Source organism: Bison bison, unplaced genomic scaffold (genome assembly GCF_000754665.1).
Source record: "Bison bison bison isolate TAMUID 2011002044 unplaced genomic scaffold, Bison_UMD1.0 scf7180017864180, whole genome shotgun sequence".
Classification (NCBI taxonomy): Eukaryota; Metazoa; Chordata; class Mammalia; order Artiodactyla; family Bovidae; genus Bison; species Bison bison.
The window spans coordinates 2,480,365-2,496,751 of record NW_011494752.1 but is presented as its reverse complement, the minus strand read 5'-3'; positions in this window follow the sequence as shown (position 1 = coordinate 2,496,751).

Genomic DNA, 16,387 nt, shown 5'->3' with positions numbered 1-16,387 from the left:
ACTTTTTGGCCACAAGACACACGGAATCTTAGCTCCCTGACCCGAGGTCAAACTTGTACTTCCTGCATTTGAAGGTGAAACCTTAACCGCTGGCTCACCCGGAAATCCTCAAGTCTCACTTTTAAAGGATGGAGGTCCTGGTATCAGGCCAGAGGGAGAGGGACCAGAGAGGTCTGGGCTTGCCTCTCAGCTTCAGTACCTTCACTGGCCGTGAGACTTTGTGTGCGTGGGTCAACCTCTCTGGGCCTCAGTTTCCTCAAAGAGATGTAGCATCATAGCAACTGCTGCTCATGGCAAAATGTGATGACATTTTCAATAAATATTTGTTTCCTAAATATGGGGTTGGCATAGCTCAGGGGAGGGGGGATCAGCTATTCCAGGCTGCTGACAACTCAGCTTGGAGAGGCTGCTGCTATCCCTTCTCATCCTGTGCCCACCTGCCCTGGTTTCAGGGACCCTGGCCCCTTTCCAGGCCCAGCTGGGTCCTCCCCCTGCCCCAGGTCTGTTCCTGCTGGAGCACCAGAGGCAGGTAGGCCTTGGAAAGTGACAGGCCAGGAATTAACATGAGGGGCCCAGGAAACCCTGGCCCCAGGCTAATGCTGGCTCAGTCACTGGATCCAGAAAAGGGGCAGGAATCCAGGTCCCCAGCCTGTGCTCCATGGGCTGGCTTGGCATCTTCCCTTTCCTTTTGTTAGCTTTCTTCAGGAGGAGAGAAAGGAGGAAGAGAGCCTTCAGGATGAAGAGGGAGGTGTTAGAGCCCCCACCTCCTTCAGCTGGTCTTGGAGGAAGAGCAAAACCATTCACAGCCTCACCTCTCTGCACCTGGCCAGTGATGGAACATCTTGATTCTAATTCTAGCTCAGCCACTTAATAGCTGGGTGCCCTTGGGCACATTATTAACCTCTTCCAGCCTCAGTTTCTTTGACTGTAAAATGGGAATAATAGCAGTACCAACTCGCAGTGTTGTGAGACCTGAATGAGCTGCTGATTACACAGTTAGCATGTGACCAACTCATAATGAGTCACTTAAATGTCAGTTTTCTTCCTCCCTCCCTCCCCTCCTCATGGGAAATATGATGACTGCCTTAAAAGCAGTGCTCTGAGATGGGAGACCCATGGGTAGATGGTGGCAACGCCCTTCCTCACTGAACCCTCAGAATCCCAGGCCAGGAGACTGCATAAAACAGGAACCTGGGAGTTTCACCCACAGGTGCAGATGTCTGTGGTGGGTGGAGACTTCCCCTGCATCCTTTGCCCTAGGATGGAGCGGTGCCAGATGGAGCAGGGCGAGAGGGTTGGAAACTAACTGGACCAGTACTTTCTCCTTCCTGAGGCCTCTTCCTCTATCAAAACTCAGACAGTCCAGATGTCCCATCCCACTCTCTGCCAACCAACTAAAGAAGAGCCAACAGCTAATTCGCACTAGGATGTTACAGCAATAAATGAATCAATGATATTCACACCCTAGGGGTGTTGATAGCTGTTAATGGCTTTCCGGTTCAGCCAAACTGCCTTCTTCCCAACACAGCTCCCCCTCCCTGAAGTCGGCTTGGGCTCAGCTGGAGTGCAGATTGCCTGCAGGGATCAGAGGCCCAAATGTGGACTCTAGTCTGGGGTCTGGAGGGCTTCCCTGGTGGCTCAGTTGGTTAAGAACCCACCTGCCAATGCAGAAGACACAAGAGACGTGGGTTTGATCCCTATGTCAGGAACATCCCCTGGAGAAGGAAATGGCAACCTACTTCAGTATTCTTGTCTGGAGAATCCCATGGACAGTGGGCCCTAGTCCATGGGGTTGCAAAGAGTGGGGCACGACGGAGTGTACATACATGCACGCATGCAGTGTCTGGAATAGGGCTAACCAAGGGACATAAGCCAAGGGGCAGGCGAAACTGAAACCTTTCATTATCAGCTGCTAGAAAGCAGGTGAACCAAAAGTCCTTAAAAGTTTAGGTCAGGCCAGATGACAACATGCGTGTAGTCCACTGACCACCACTGTCCCTCAATTGATTTATTTAAGTTTTTTGGCCACACCACGCAGCGTGCAGGATCTTAGTTCCCTGACCAGGGATTGAACCCATGCCCCATACATTGGAAGCATGGAGGGTTAACCACTGGACCTCCCAGGAAGTCCAAAACATCCTTCTTTTTTTTCCCTTTAAGAAGGGCAAAGTCTGGAAGGTGGAAGAAGGTGGGGTGAGAGGCAGGAGAGAGCCTGCCGGTTCTCCACGCCCAGGGTGGGGTTGTCGTTTCCTGCCCATCTTCCACACGGACAGCTAGGACCCTCTGAGGTTACAACAATGTCAACCTCATCTGACTCTCTTGGCTGGGAGAGGAAAGCAGTGGTGACTTGGGTGGGCTAGCTGTACCCTGTCCTGGGTTCTGCAGCTCTGTGGGCAGGACGTAACTCCTAGGAGTCCCACGCCTGGGCTGAGGGATCAACTAGGGATCTTGTCAAAAGGTGGATATTGATTTAAAGGTCTGGGGCCTGAGCATCTGCATTTCTTTTTTATTTTTTACCTGGCAAGTGTTACAAGTGTTAGCCGCTCAGTCATGTCTGACTCTTTGCGATCTCATGGACTATAGCCTGCCAGGCTTCTCTGTCCATGGCATTGTCCGGGCAAGAATACTGGAGTAGGTAGCCCTGCCTTTCTCCAGGGGATCTTCCCCACCCAGGGATCCAACCAGAGTCCTTTGTATTGCAGATTCTTTATTGTCTGAGCCACTACAGAAGCCCTTTAAAGTTGCTTTTATTTCTAATGGTTATAAAGAGACATTATCAAACATAAAAGAAACCATGGAATGTAATTCTATGAGTCCTTGTTGGAATAAAAATATCTTGAAAACCAAAGCCAGCCAATTGAGAGACCAGTCAGACTAAGAATTCAGGAATGACAAAGCCAGTAAGGATAAAAGGTCCTGTGGGGAACACTGATTGCATTTGAATATAAATATAAAATCTTGTAGATACAGGAGAGTCACTTAATCAGTCTCCATTCTATCCTCCTTTGATAGGAGGCTTCTCTGGTGGCCCACATGGTAAAGAATCTGCCTGCAATGAAGGACACCTGGGTTTGATCCTCGGGCTGGGAAGATCCCCTGAAGAAGGGCATGGCAAGCCTCTCCAGCACTCTTGGCTAGAGAATTCCACAGAGGAGCCTCGTGGGCTATAGTCCATGAGGTCACAAAGAGTCGGACATGGCTGTGTGGCCAACACTTTCACTTCACTTTGATAGTATGTGAAAGTTGAGCCTTCCTTTCCCTGTGTCTGCTGATTTAGGTTGTGCTAAGGTGCCTGAGTCCTGTGTTCTCTGCCTTCAGCCCTCCTTCTCCGCCTCCCCCAGAAGTCTGGAGTTTTCTGTTGAGATGCTGCTGTGAGTGCTCACGAGCTTGTGGTTTCGGGTTAGGGAGAAGGACGTCCCGTTTGTCTCCTCACCATTATGGATGTAGGATGTAGGATGTAGTGCGGGGCTCTGAACCTGGCTGTGATCGTGGTGGTTTCTGGTGTCTGCCCCTGCCTGCAACAGACCATTCCAAGGTGCTGGGCCTCTGCATTTCTTATAAGCTCCCAGGCTCAGGACCAGCAGCTTGGGTAGTGAGGGTGGATAACTGGGAGTGAGGGCTAAGGACACTTTGGGCCTTAGGCTTGTCCCAAAGCTGCTGGCTGGTGACCTCTGGCGTCCCTTCTGCTCTGATGCTGTGCTTCTCTACGACCACGTGTTGGTGGGTAACCAACCCGTCCACTCAGCAGCTCCTCTGCGTGCTGCCCCAGGCCCAGAGGAAGGCGGCCGCCTGTGAGGGTGATTGATAGATGATAAGGACAGTTACCCATCCTTGAGAACCTACCCTGAGAAGACCTCAATCCTTACGGATGGCAGGATCTGGCCCCAAGATACTTTTGAGGCCCATGGGACCCTGGGTGTAGAGAAGGTACAGGGATTAGAGATACTTGTTCATTTAGCAAACATGTCTACCCAGGACCTGAGAGATCCTTTGGAGAGGGGAGATGGAGCTCTTCTGAATCCCTCTGTGGGGGCCCAGCACAGAGCCAGAGCGGGGGTGGGGGAGGTGGTGGTCTCCGGGGGCCTGGTCCATGGCCCTACCCTGCTGGAGCTTATCTCCCCTCGGAGGCTTCATGGAGACTTAGATGGTCTCCAGAGGCCCTGGTCCCTTGCTGAAGGGCTCCAGGAACTCAGGTCTCTGCCGCAGGTAAACACCTGGCTTTGGGACTGCAGGAAGCTCCTAGCACAGAAACTTCAGCCTCTCCCTTTCTCTCTCAGGGCTGGGTTCCTGTCAAGGAAACAGAGAAAGTTTCCATTGTGTGTGCCGCCCACGTGGAAGTACCCTATTATCTTTTCCCTTTTGCAGAAAATCAGGTCAGTGGTTTGAGTGCTGTCGCTCACTGCATGGTGCAGCAGAGAGGTGGCATGAGCTGGCGTGGCCTTGACAAGCGCACACGGCGGAGGGCAGGAGGGTGAGGGCTGGGCTCCCCGCGCCACGGGGTCCTCGGAAAGCAGCTGTCAGCCTGAGGACAGGACATCTCTGGCCACGTCCTGTTTCCCTCCGAGCATTCCTCTCCCTGCACTCCTGCCACCGACCGGGGCTGAGGCCTGCCTGGTGGACCCCATTGAGTAATCGGGGAATGAGGCCTGAGCGCCCTGGCCTGTGGCTGGGGGCTCTGTGGGAAGGGGTGGGCAGTGGGGTGGGAGCCTGAGGTGAAACCGGGTGGCGTGGGACTCTCCCCATAGGTGAAAACAACAATAATAACAAGGTCTCCAGGCGTCAAGCACTTTCACAGCAAGTTTCCTCACCTTGCCCACAACACAGCCCTGGAAGGGGAGAGAGTGGGCGTTATTATTATTATGCCCCGTTTGCTGACAAGGGTGTTCGGAGTGAGAGTGAGGTCAAGAGCCTAGTTCAAAGGCTTCTAAACTCCAGCCCTCGCTCATTCTCCTCTTCCGGGGCCCCCTGGGGCCCAGAGAGAACTTTCCCTGTTGCCCTTGCAGGTGGTAGGAGACAGAGCCACGGCCTCCAGGGACCAGGAGCCTGAGCGGGCTCAGCTGAGTCCTTTGGCCCTGGGTGTCTCGGGGGTTGTGGCCAAGGCGCTGGCCTGGGCTGTGGTCTTCTCAGGGCTCAACAGGGGAAGGACCTGCCTCCTCAGGATCTGAGCCTGAGCGGAATGGGGGCCAGAGAGCGGAACATTTTATGAGAAAGGCGGCCTGTCCATCCTCTTCTGGTCCAGCTCCCCGCTGCCTCGTCCACCTGTCACCCCCACCCTCTCAGCACCCCGAGTCCCCCTCTCCGCTCTGTTTTTGCCTCTGCGGCTGTTCCCTCAGAGGCTCAGACAATAGAGGCTGATGATCCAACTGCTGCGAACACAACCTCCCCTCCCCCTGCAGCTAGAAATCATCTGTTACCCATCGCCGGGGCCCTGCCTGCCAGACTGAGACCTTTTTCTTCCCTCCCACTTCTTACTGGAAATGGGCCCCCGCCGGTGGCCCCCCTCCACCCCAGGCCTCCGTCAGGAAGATCAAGGACTAGTCTCTGGCTTTGCCTGCTCTGTGGGCCTCTCTGCAGCGGGGCGGTGGGTGGGGGCTGGTGCCCACGACCCCTGGAGGCCCTTCTAGTGTGTTGGGGTTGGCAGCGGGAACTTGGTGTGACCTCTTCGGGTCAGTTCAGTTGCCTACTCTGGATACACCCTCGGAAGAGCAGCTTGCCACAAGGTTACGATACTGACGTTGCACAGGTCATGCTGGAAATTACAGAGTGTCTGAGAGGGAAAACAAACGGGGGTTTCAGTTCCCATGGAAACGGCATCTATTTGCAGAGGAGCCTGCGCGTCAGAGCCGGACAGCTCTGACCGGGTGCTTGGGTGGGGCGGGGGTGGACGTTGGCAGGCAGGGTCATCTATTTACTGCCTGGGACTCTCCCAGGGCAGTGAGTCTGAAAGGGCACCCTTACCCTTACTCTTGACCAGCACTCTTCTCATAGCAGGGCCCGGTGGCCCGGGCAGATCTCTGCAGTGCAGGGGTTTTTGGGCAGAGTGAAAACTTATGAGTCAAAGGTGTGGGAAGACCCCAAATTCGCCATTGATTCCACCAACATTTTTGATCTATTCTGTGCCAGGCACTGGCTAGGCCAGCCAATCAGGGGTTGGTAAGAACCTTCGAAGTGTGGTTGAAACCTCCTTTCCTGGAAGGAACTGTGGTCAGAAGTGGGCTCAGCCTGTCAGGGACCGGAGGCTATGGGAGCACACAGGTTGTGGCAGAGTCGCTCCCCCGCCCTGCAGCCAAAGCAAGAGACTTCTGTTCTCATGTGTCAGGGGTGCTAAACTCCTACATCTCTGGGGGAAAAATTACCCTTAAAAGGTCAAAGCAGGCACCCACGCCTTCAGCAGAGATTATTCCAGTGATTGTCGTGGGAAGTGTCTCTCTCTACCCTCGCTAAAGACTGATGTCTATCTAGTAGCAACATATGACATACAGAATTTTAAATATATTTGTGTAGGATATAAGATTAATATAATTAATTAAAGTCTATTATATTTAAATTATTAATGGCATCATTCCAGATGCTCCTATTCTTACTTTTTCTGCACTTGATAAAATATTCTCAGAGAAACGTTAATATGTCTCACTATGATTATTTTTTTTTCTTTTTCCCTATATTTCTTCTGAATTTTTGATTTATATATCTTTGTTTCTTTGTGGTTATGTGTCTAATGCTAGGTGTCTTTGTGGTTATGATGTCTATTCTTTGTGAACTGTACCTTCTTTCATTAAAATATTCATCTTTGTTTCATTTAAAATAAATAAACTAAAAAAAAAGAAAAAGACTGATGTCTAGGCTGGAGGCTTTCATGTCTGGTGACCACCAAGATGAGGCCCCTGTTGTGTGTGAATTTCCCAGTTAGAGATCATTAAGTGAACCAATACGAAGAAAGTTTGTATTTTCTTATCACTTTGTGGTCACAGAGAGCTCCTCCATCCTCTTGATCTCATTGAGCGGAATTCGCCCAACAGCTCTAGGGAAGTTGTTAGGACAACACTGTGCCCATTTTTCCATGGGGCAGACTAAGGCTTGGAAGGAGAGAGTACTTGTTGAGGCGACAGAGAAGGTAAAAGGTGAAGTTGGTATGGGAATCTCAGGCCAGGTGCTCTGCTTTGCTCCCTCCTCCCTGTCCGGGGGACCTCTGATGACCAACCCCCGACCCTGGCTGGCCTGGGGAATAGGAGGCATCTGCCCACTGGAGAGGCTGGGCAGTGGGGAAAGACCACACTATGTCTGGTCTCCTAGGGGCTGCAGATCAGAAAGACCACAGACCACAACTCTGCTGTTTGCCCCCACCCTTTCATTCTTCAATGCCTTTGTTTCCTTCTTGTAAATCAAGGGAGTATGAGTGTGTAGGGGTCTGAGGGACCTATGCTCTTGGAAGAATTCCAGTGAAACCAAGCACTTGGGTGGCAGCTCCTCTTTCCCCGAAGGTGACTGTAATGGGGGCAGCCCGAGGGCACAGTGGACTCCCTTGAGAGCTGATTTGTTTCCCGGGAACTCCTTGGTGTGTGGCACCACCTAACAGATTATTGGGATCTCAGGGCAGAGAGCCTGGAGCAGCTTTACACAAGGGAGGTCAGGCTGGGGGCAGAAAGTAGAAGAGGAAGAAAAAGTCCCAGGTCTTGGGGTCCTCCTGGCTTGTCGGGGGAAAGGTGCAGTGGGATCATAAAGAACATGGGGATGCTGACTGTCCCTGAAAGGATGCTGGGCTAGGTCCACATCTGCATCTGGCTGGGAAGGAGGGAGTTTCTGAGCCCAGGGTCGGATGGCAAGCCCTGACAAGGAGATGAGATGGCCAGTGCTGGGGAGAATCCAGGAGGTGAGAGCACAGTATTGATGCCTACCTGACCACCCTGCAATGAGGATGTGAGAAGGGAGCTGGGGCTGAAAAGTTAAGTGCTTTGCCCAAGGACTGGTGGCTAGTGAGAAGCAGAGGTGGGGAAGCTTAGAACTGCCTCTCTTCTGGAGTGAGGTGGGGTGTGCCGTACTTTTAAGAAGGTCAGAGTCATTGTTCTTACTTTCTGAGTCCAAGACCTTCTTTTTTTTTTTTAATTATTTATTTGGCTATTCCAAGTCTTAGTTGCAACATTCAGGATCTTTAGTTATGGCCTGGGTCCCCTGCATCGGAAGCACAGAGTCTTAGCCACTGGAAGTCTTAGCCACCAGGGAAGTCCCTCCAAGACTGTCTAAACTCTGATGGGACCACTGATCAGGCTCACTGCCTGGAGATTTCCCTCCTACCCTGCTGTCCTCTCTCCCTCTCCATGCATGCCCTGCCCCCTCCCCATTTGATTCTTTTACTTTCTTCTTTTTTTCTGACCCCTCCACTTTCCACGCTCATCCTTTCTTTTGGTCCCAGCTTCTGGTCCCAGGCCAATGAGAGAAGCTGGATATAGCTGCTGGGGATCCTGGGGACAGATTAAACAAACCTATTTCTCCACTCCACCCCTAGACCCGTTCCCCAGTGCTTTTCTCTTCTGTCCCCAGTGTTAAAAGTTGATCAAACTGTGCCAGTGGGCTGCAGGTCTCTGAGCATCAGCTGTGAGTGTCCACGGCCCTCTGGGTTGTGAGTGTGCACTACAGTGAGTGTGCACGAGGGATGACTGTTGTTTGATGTGGGGTGGGGTGTTTATGTATCTGTACTCGTGTGTGTGTATGTGTGTGTGTGTGTGTGTACAGTGTATATATTGTCTGATCTAACTGTTTTGTGCTTCTTAACATTTGGTGAATGCATGTGCTTAAGGATGCATACCCAAAGAACCAGCTATAGAGCTTGCAGGGCCCTGTCCAAAATGAAAATGCTGGGCCTCTTGTTCAAAAATTATGAAGAATTTCAAGACAGAGACAGTTGAGCATTTAATCAGGTGTGGGCCCTTCTGAGTACAGGCTCTGTGTGATTGCATGGGTCTCAGACCCGTGAAACTGGTCGTGTATATGAGTGAGTGTGCTGCTTGTGTGTGTGTGTGTGTGTGTGTGTGTGTGTGTTGGGGGGCGGGGGAGCTGTGCTGGGCATGAAATCTGAGCTCTTTCCTCACCACTCCCCTGGGGCCAGGCCCCTCCGCAGCTGCTAGGGTCTATCAAAGGAAAGGTGTGTGTTTTATTTTTGGCGCCTTGGCTGCCTGCGCCCACAGAGCCCCGGGAGGCTTTTGTTTCACTGCCTTTGTTGGATGAGTGACAAGCACTTCCCTCCACCTGCTGCCTCGGTGGCCCCACCAGAAACCACAGCTGGAGGTGTGGCAGCTTCCTCAGCCCCTCACCCACTCACTCTGCACCTCTTCAGGCATCAGTGTGCCCAGAGCTCTGCTGGCTGACCCCACCCATTTAGTCCAGCTCCCTCATCTCACAGCCCCGTCTTGCCCATTGAGCCCATGGGAGAGCCAAGATACCCCTACCTCTTAGGCACAGAGCCCCGCAGGGTGAGCCTGTGGAAGAAGCCTGTGTGGAAATCAGGGCCTGGAGGAGAGAAGGGGAGACAAAGCTCGAAGGGAGCAACAAAGCCTGGCTGCCGCCCACCTGTGGGGTTACATCCCCCTGGGCAGGTGGGGCTGTGTCTTTGGCACTTGATTTTCCCTCCTCGCAGGTCAGTGCTCTGCATCCAATGGGTTATGAGAAATGTTGGCTGTACTGAACACAATGGCTGGCAAGAAGTAGGGGCTTTGTATGTATTTGACAATGAATAAACAGATATTTAGTTGGCCCATGGGGTGGAGTGGCAGGAGCATGAGCTTGAGAAGCCAGCTAGAACTGGTTGAAATCACTTAGTAGCTTTATCAAATGGTAGCTATGTGATTTTGACAAATCTCCTTAACTTCCCTGAGCCTCAGTTTCCTCTTTTGTAAAATGGGATTCAAGTAGAGTTGTTGTGAAAATGAAATGGGATCAGATGGGAAGCTTAGTACAATGTGTAGTGCATGATAAAATCCTAATAAAGTTGTATTCTTTTTTTTATGATTTTTTTGATGTGGTGTTAATCACTCAGTCATGTTTGACTCTTTGTGACCCAAAGGACTGTAGCCCACCAGGCTCCTCTGTCCTTGGAATTCTCCAGGCAAGAAATACTGGAGCAGGTTACCATTCTCTTCTCCAGGGGATCTTCCTGACCCAGGGATTGAACTCAGGTCTCCCACATTGTGGGCAGATTCTATTGTGCACCATTTAAAAAAGTCATTACTGAATTTGTTATAATATTGCTCCTGTTTTATGCTTTGGTTTTTTGACTGTAAGGCATGTGAGATCTTACCTCCTTGGCCAGGTATTGAACCCACACCCCCTGTATTGGAAGGTGAAGTCTTAACCCCAGGACCACCAGGGGAGTCTCAGGCTGTAGTTATTTTTTCTGGCTGTGTTACCTAGGTAGGTTACACAAGTTCTCTAAGCTTAGGTTTCCTCACCTGTTGTCATAAGAATTCAGCAGGAGATGGAATACAGAGCATAGTCCTGGAGCATCATAGTCACTCACCACTGTGAGCTGTGAGCAACCAGGTTAGGACCCCTCCCCTTCTTTGAGGCTGCTTCCACCCTGAGGCTCCATGTTTCCTGAAGTCCCTTTCTTAACCCTCCCCTCCTCCACCAACTGTCTCCCAGCTCTGAGTCCTCCAGAAATGAAAGCTCACAAGTTCTAAGTAGTTCATGTCCAAGTGTTGCAGGAAGCGGACCCCTTCCAGGGCCCGAAACTGGGCTCTTGTCTAACACTCAGAAATGAATTGTCCGAGGAGATACATGTGCTGACAAAGCAAGAGATTTTATTGGGAAAGGGCACCTGGGTGGAGAGCAGTAGGGTAAGGGAACCCAGGAGAATTGCTCTGCCGCGTGGCTCGCAGTCTCGGGTTTTATGGTGATGGGATTAGTATCTGGGTGGTCTTTGGCCAATCATTCTAATTCAGAGTATTTCCTGGTGGTGCATGCATCGCTCAGCCAAGATGGATGCTAGTGAGAGGGATTGGGAAGTGGACGGACACGCGGTGTCTTCTTTAGACCTTTCCCGAACTCTTCGGGTTGGTGGTGGCTCATTAGTTCCGTATTCCTTATCAGGATCTCCTGTCATAAAACAACTCATGCAAATGGTTACTACGGTGCCTGGCCAGGGTGGGCGGTTTCAATCAGTGTGCTTCCCCTAACACAAGTTTGGGGGTAAGGAGGATTGGGCAGGAGTTGGGTAACTGAAAGGGAGGCTGGGGTGGAGGAGCTATACAGTTCTTGACTGAAGTCCAAGTTCTGCCTTTGACGAGATTGGAGGATGCCAGGTGGGTCTGGGCCTGCCTCTTGTATGGAGGGGGCATGCAGAGGGTTGGGTCTGTGAACTGCCCAGGCCTTATCCTTCTCCCTGCTCCCCTTTTCCTGAACTATTGAGTCCAGAGGTTGCCAGCAGCAGCAGCAGTGCCCTGAGCAGATGAGCATCCCTGACAGAGGTGAGCAGAGCAGGTGTGTGGTGGAAAGAGGAGTTCACGCAGGCAAGCCTGGGGGGTCAGCTGTCAGGGAGGGCGGGTAGGAGGAAGCCCTGGTGCCTCTGTGGGTGACTCCTGGCGCCTGGCTTGATCACATGCCTTTGGCCACGTCTGCCCCTCCCCAGCCTGCAAAGAACGCACCCTCCAGCCATTGCATGTGATTATGTTTCTGCTCAGCTCTGAGTGAAGTTTGCATAAACCATACAAGATAAATGTGCACGAGTTCCCAGGCCCCTTTGTAAACATTGGGAAAGAGTTTGGGGACGTTTCATCTGCGACATCTGTTGAACTTCACAATGTCAGATATTTACTTAGAGCAATGATCATCTTGTGTCCTAAGCGAGTTCTGACCCAGCCTCGGAGGACGCCAGGACCAGGCGTGTTTCCTCCCCTGCCCTCTGGCTCTCTTGCAGTCTGACCCTGGGACCTACTGCCACTAGAGGGAATAAAACAGACCCTCAGTACCAGGCAAAACCTGCCCCCTCCCTGTCCGGCAGGGAGATGTTTATTTCCCCAGAGATGAGAATCCAGAGGCATGCTGTGTAGTGGTCACTGTGACGCACAGAACAGCCCAGCAAGTGAATACCCTGAGGCTGATGAACAATAGGCAAACATAAGGTTTTCTCCGCCTTCAAAGTGGAGAATGTGGGAGGCAGAGAACTGACAGCCTCTGGGAAGTCTGGACTGAGCCACACACACATGCCCGCACACAGAGGAGCCCGAGGGAGAATGAGCTCAGTTTGATTCATGCCTTAGTCTAGAGCTACACTGGCTGCTGAGCAAGGGCTGTGAATCTTCTCTGCCGCAGGCCCCTTGTCTGGATCTCTTTCTGGGCCTGAGACAAGATAAATTACAAATGACAGGGAGGTTGGTGTTGGTGTGTGGTTTGTGTGTCCGTGTGTGCGTGTGTGGTTTGTGTGTCTGTGTGTGTGGTTTGTGTGGGATGTGTGTGTGTGTGTGACAAGACTACTTCCTGCAGGGCCTCTTTCCTGGGGTGGGGGCTAGGAGGGCTGACAGGGTTGTTCTTTTGAGTTAAGGGAGAGATCCCCCTTCTTTTTCCTTGGGGGTTTTTTCTATGGGCTCAGATCGGGAAACTGGGCCATTTGTAACCCATTTCTGGCAAAGAAAGCCATGGGCCCATCTGTCTGTAGGGCTAACACAGCCCCTTCCTCCCCACCTGAGACTGGGAGGCTCAGGGAAATGTGTGCGTGCTGTGTGTGTTTGTATGAGTGTAGTGGGGGTAGCTTTCTACCCACTGAGAACGCTCTCCAAGTCTAGCTCCCAGCTCTGTCATCCTTAGAACTCACCCCTCCCCTTCCTCCCCACTGCCTTCTGCTCACCTCTCAGAATTGCTCCCCACTCCCCATGTCATTTGCCTTAACCCCTCACCCCCAGAGGCCAGTTTCTTCTTCCTCGAACTGTTCACCCTCAACACAGAAATGCAACCGAGAACCTAACACCCAGAGCGGACTCTTTCTTAAAAAAATCAGTTGCCCGATTTCCTCTGGAACCACTGCCATATTTCTTTTGTACTTCATTCTCCCCAACCTAATGGGCAGGATGGAAACTATTGAAGAGGGAGAGGAGAGGGTCTTCTTAGGGACTGCTGCAGGACAAGAGGGACAGTGCCTGCCTAAGAAGTGCTGGACAGTCTTGGATGAGGCTGGTGTGTGTGAGGGGGTATGTGTGCAAGCCAGTGGGGCGGACTGGGGGAAGAGCTCTGGATGGGAGCTCGAGAACCATCAAGTTCTACCATTGCCTAGAGCTCATGGGAGACCTCAGGAGAGTCATTTCCCTCTCCGAGCCTCAGGTGACTTACCCATACAATGGGTGAGAAGCAGAGACTAATTTCAAAGTTGTCTTCTAGCTTGATTTATAAATTATAGGGGGATGGAAATGAATTTGATTTCCTAGTGGTTAGCAACTTTTAAAAATCTACCATTTATTGAACATTTTAATGATTACCAACAATCCTTTTTAAGGATGTCCAAGCATTTTACATATAGGAATTCATTTACTGCTCAGAACCATCCTAAGAGGTAGGTTCTTTGGTCATCCACATTATGTGCATGCTAAGGCACATCAGTTGTGTCCGACTCTGTGCAACCCTATGAACTGTAGCCCATCAGGCTTCTCTGTCCATGGGATTCTCCAGGAAAGGATACTAGAGTGGGTTGCTGTGCCCTCCTCTAGAGGATCTTCCCGACCCAGGGATCGAACTTGCGTCTCTTACATCTCCAGCATTGGCAGGTGGGTTCTTAACCACTAGCGCCACCTGGGGACCCCCATCCCCATTACACAGATTAGAAGACTGAGGCACAGAGAGACTAAGGATCCAGCCCACGTAGTACAGCTGAGATTCAAACCAGGAGGTCTGGCTGCAGACTCCAAGTTCCAGGCATTCCGGGCATTGTGCTATATGTTTGCCAAATCCTCTCCATTTTGCTGTTGAGAAATCTGAGACTCAGAGCAGTTGAGCAACAGCTGAAGGTCACACAGCTGGGAAGCAGCAGAGATGAGAGTCCAAGTCGGCCGGGCTCCAGCGTCTCCGCTCTCCCTCACCCACCTCCTGCAGTCCTGCCAGATCCTCAAGTCCCCAAAGCAAGTTTACCTACTTCCCCATGTTGCAGTGTCTCTTTAGGCAAATGAGTTCCTCCCCCGGACCTCAATTTTCTCAACTAGAGAATGATTAGAGGTTGGGCCAGCTGATCTTTGAGGTTCCTTGCAGCTCCATGAATCCATGGTTCAAGAGATGTGCAGCTCCAGGCTAAAAAATCAGATTTATAGCCTGGGGTTGTAGCTGAGAAGGAAGAGGGGGCAAGGCACTGGTGATGGAAATAAGGGGAGTTTCGGAGGGGTCGTGGGGCTGTGAACCATGAAGCAGATGAGAGAGACAGAGAGAGGCCCTGGGTGTTCCCAGTGAGTCCCTTCCTTCATCCTAGGCCCCCGTCCCACCTCACGGTAGAGGGCGTTGTGCAAGCGAGCAGTGACCAGGCCAGCAGTGAGCCGAGGTCAGTGCTTCTGAGACACAGCACTGTGGGGAATGGACATTGCTGGGGGTTTTGCAAATACTTGGAGGTATTTTAGAAAAACGTATTTGAAGCCGAGGTGGCGTGTTTGTGCGGTTGGCCTGGCTTCCTGCTCATGACGGCTCTGTTGCATTCCTCCCCTTCAGGAAGGGGGGATATTTTCCCACGTGTAAGTTCACTAGGATGTACACACCAGCGTTCCCACCCTTACGTCCCGGCACGCTCCCCTCAAGGCCTGCAGTTGTGCTGGGGTCACCCCTCCCACCATGGCAGCTGCGCTGATTAATATTAATGTGGCTGCTGGGGCCACGGCACCATGTGCCAGCCTCATCCTTCTCAGGGTGCCGGTCCCGGCTCGAGCCCAGTGCAGCCGGTGGAGGAGGGACCGCAATGTGCTTATGAGATGAGAGAATGGTTTTCATTTCCAGGCAGACTCTTTTCCCAATGAGGCTCTTTTCACTTTGGAAAATTGATGGAATCACCTTTTCCTGAGTGTTTCAGCTCCCTCCCACCTCCAGACCCTGAGCTATTATAGCACCAGGTCCTTCAGACACCTCCTCATACATCACAGGCTGGACTAACCTCTCTGGCTTGGAGAAGCCGGGGACTGGGCAGGCATCAGAACACCCAGTGACATGGATCCTGGGCCTGTTAAGGGATCAGTGGCTGTTCCTTGATCCCTTCCCCTCCACAATGGGTGTCCACACAATGGAAGGCCATTGTTGCAATAGTGGTCAGGAAGGGTCAAGGGCAGACCTGACTCCCAAGCATCCAGTACAGGATGTATCACGTGGGTCCCATCTCAAGCCCCCTGGATCCAGGATGCCACAGCAGATGGGTGTCGGGGGGAGGTCCTCCCTCTAAATACCATTTGGGAGCCTGGGGAGACTGACTAAGGGACAAGGGCTCCAGTTCCAGACTGAGCTGGGATAGATGAACATGACAGTGTGGAAGTGCTGCTAAGGGTCAGGGAGGGTTCCCAGCCATGGATGCTACAGAGATAACTTGGTTCTTTTCAGAGCTCGGCTCAGACTGTGGCTCTAGATCACTGCTGACTACATAGGCTTGGGTCCCGGGAGCTCTGGAAAGGTGTTTGCAAGCTGGACACCTTGTCCTGCTGCCCTTCCTCCCTCGTTCAGCCACTCAGGGCCTGTGTCATTGGATGGGCTCAGAGCATAGCTCAAGCAGACCTTGTGGCTCTGAGCATCTCTGAACAATGAAGCCTGGGGGAGAAAAGGGCTGTGGGGGTGGTCAGGTGGGGTGTGGGGTTTGCAAAACAAGAACACACTCATTTGCCATTTACTGAAAAACACTTTTTTCCCTTTCTTTTAAAGTTGTTTCCTCCAGGGAAAAGTTTTATTTGTAATGAGTAAAATGTGCTCTCTTAATGAACTGAAAGCAGAACAGGATGAGAGATGTTTTGTCCCTGTGGCAAAGAACAAAGCAGCAGCTCATTGGCTGGCAGCAGGCAGCACTGTCACCCACCCCCGGCCCCTAACCTTTCTCCTTGCCTGCTCCTCCCTTCGGAGCCGAGCTAAGACCTGAGATGGGCCGGCCATACTTCATCTCTGCCCCAGAATCCTGGCTGGGAACATGGCTTAGGCGGGGCCTGGCCTGTGGGAAGCACCACACCCCTTCAGCGTGGAGAGCCTGAGGAGAGGTGGCGGGCGAGGGCTCAGTATGCTTTTAGGAGGCTCGGAGGCTGCCGATTCTTGCTGGCTCGAATGCCAGAGGAAAAAGAGAGATGGAGGCAGGGATTCAGAGAGTTAGTTTGACCTACTGGCATCCTTGTTCCCCTGCTCAGGCGAGAAATCTCCCCACGGTCTCTTGTCTTGGGGACAAAGCCTGGCTTTCTGGAAGACC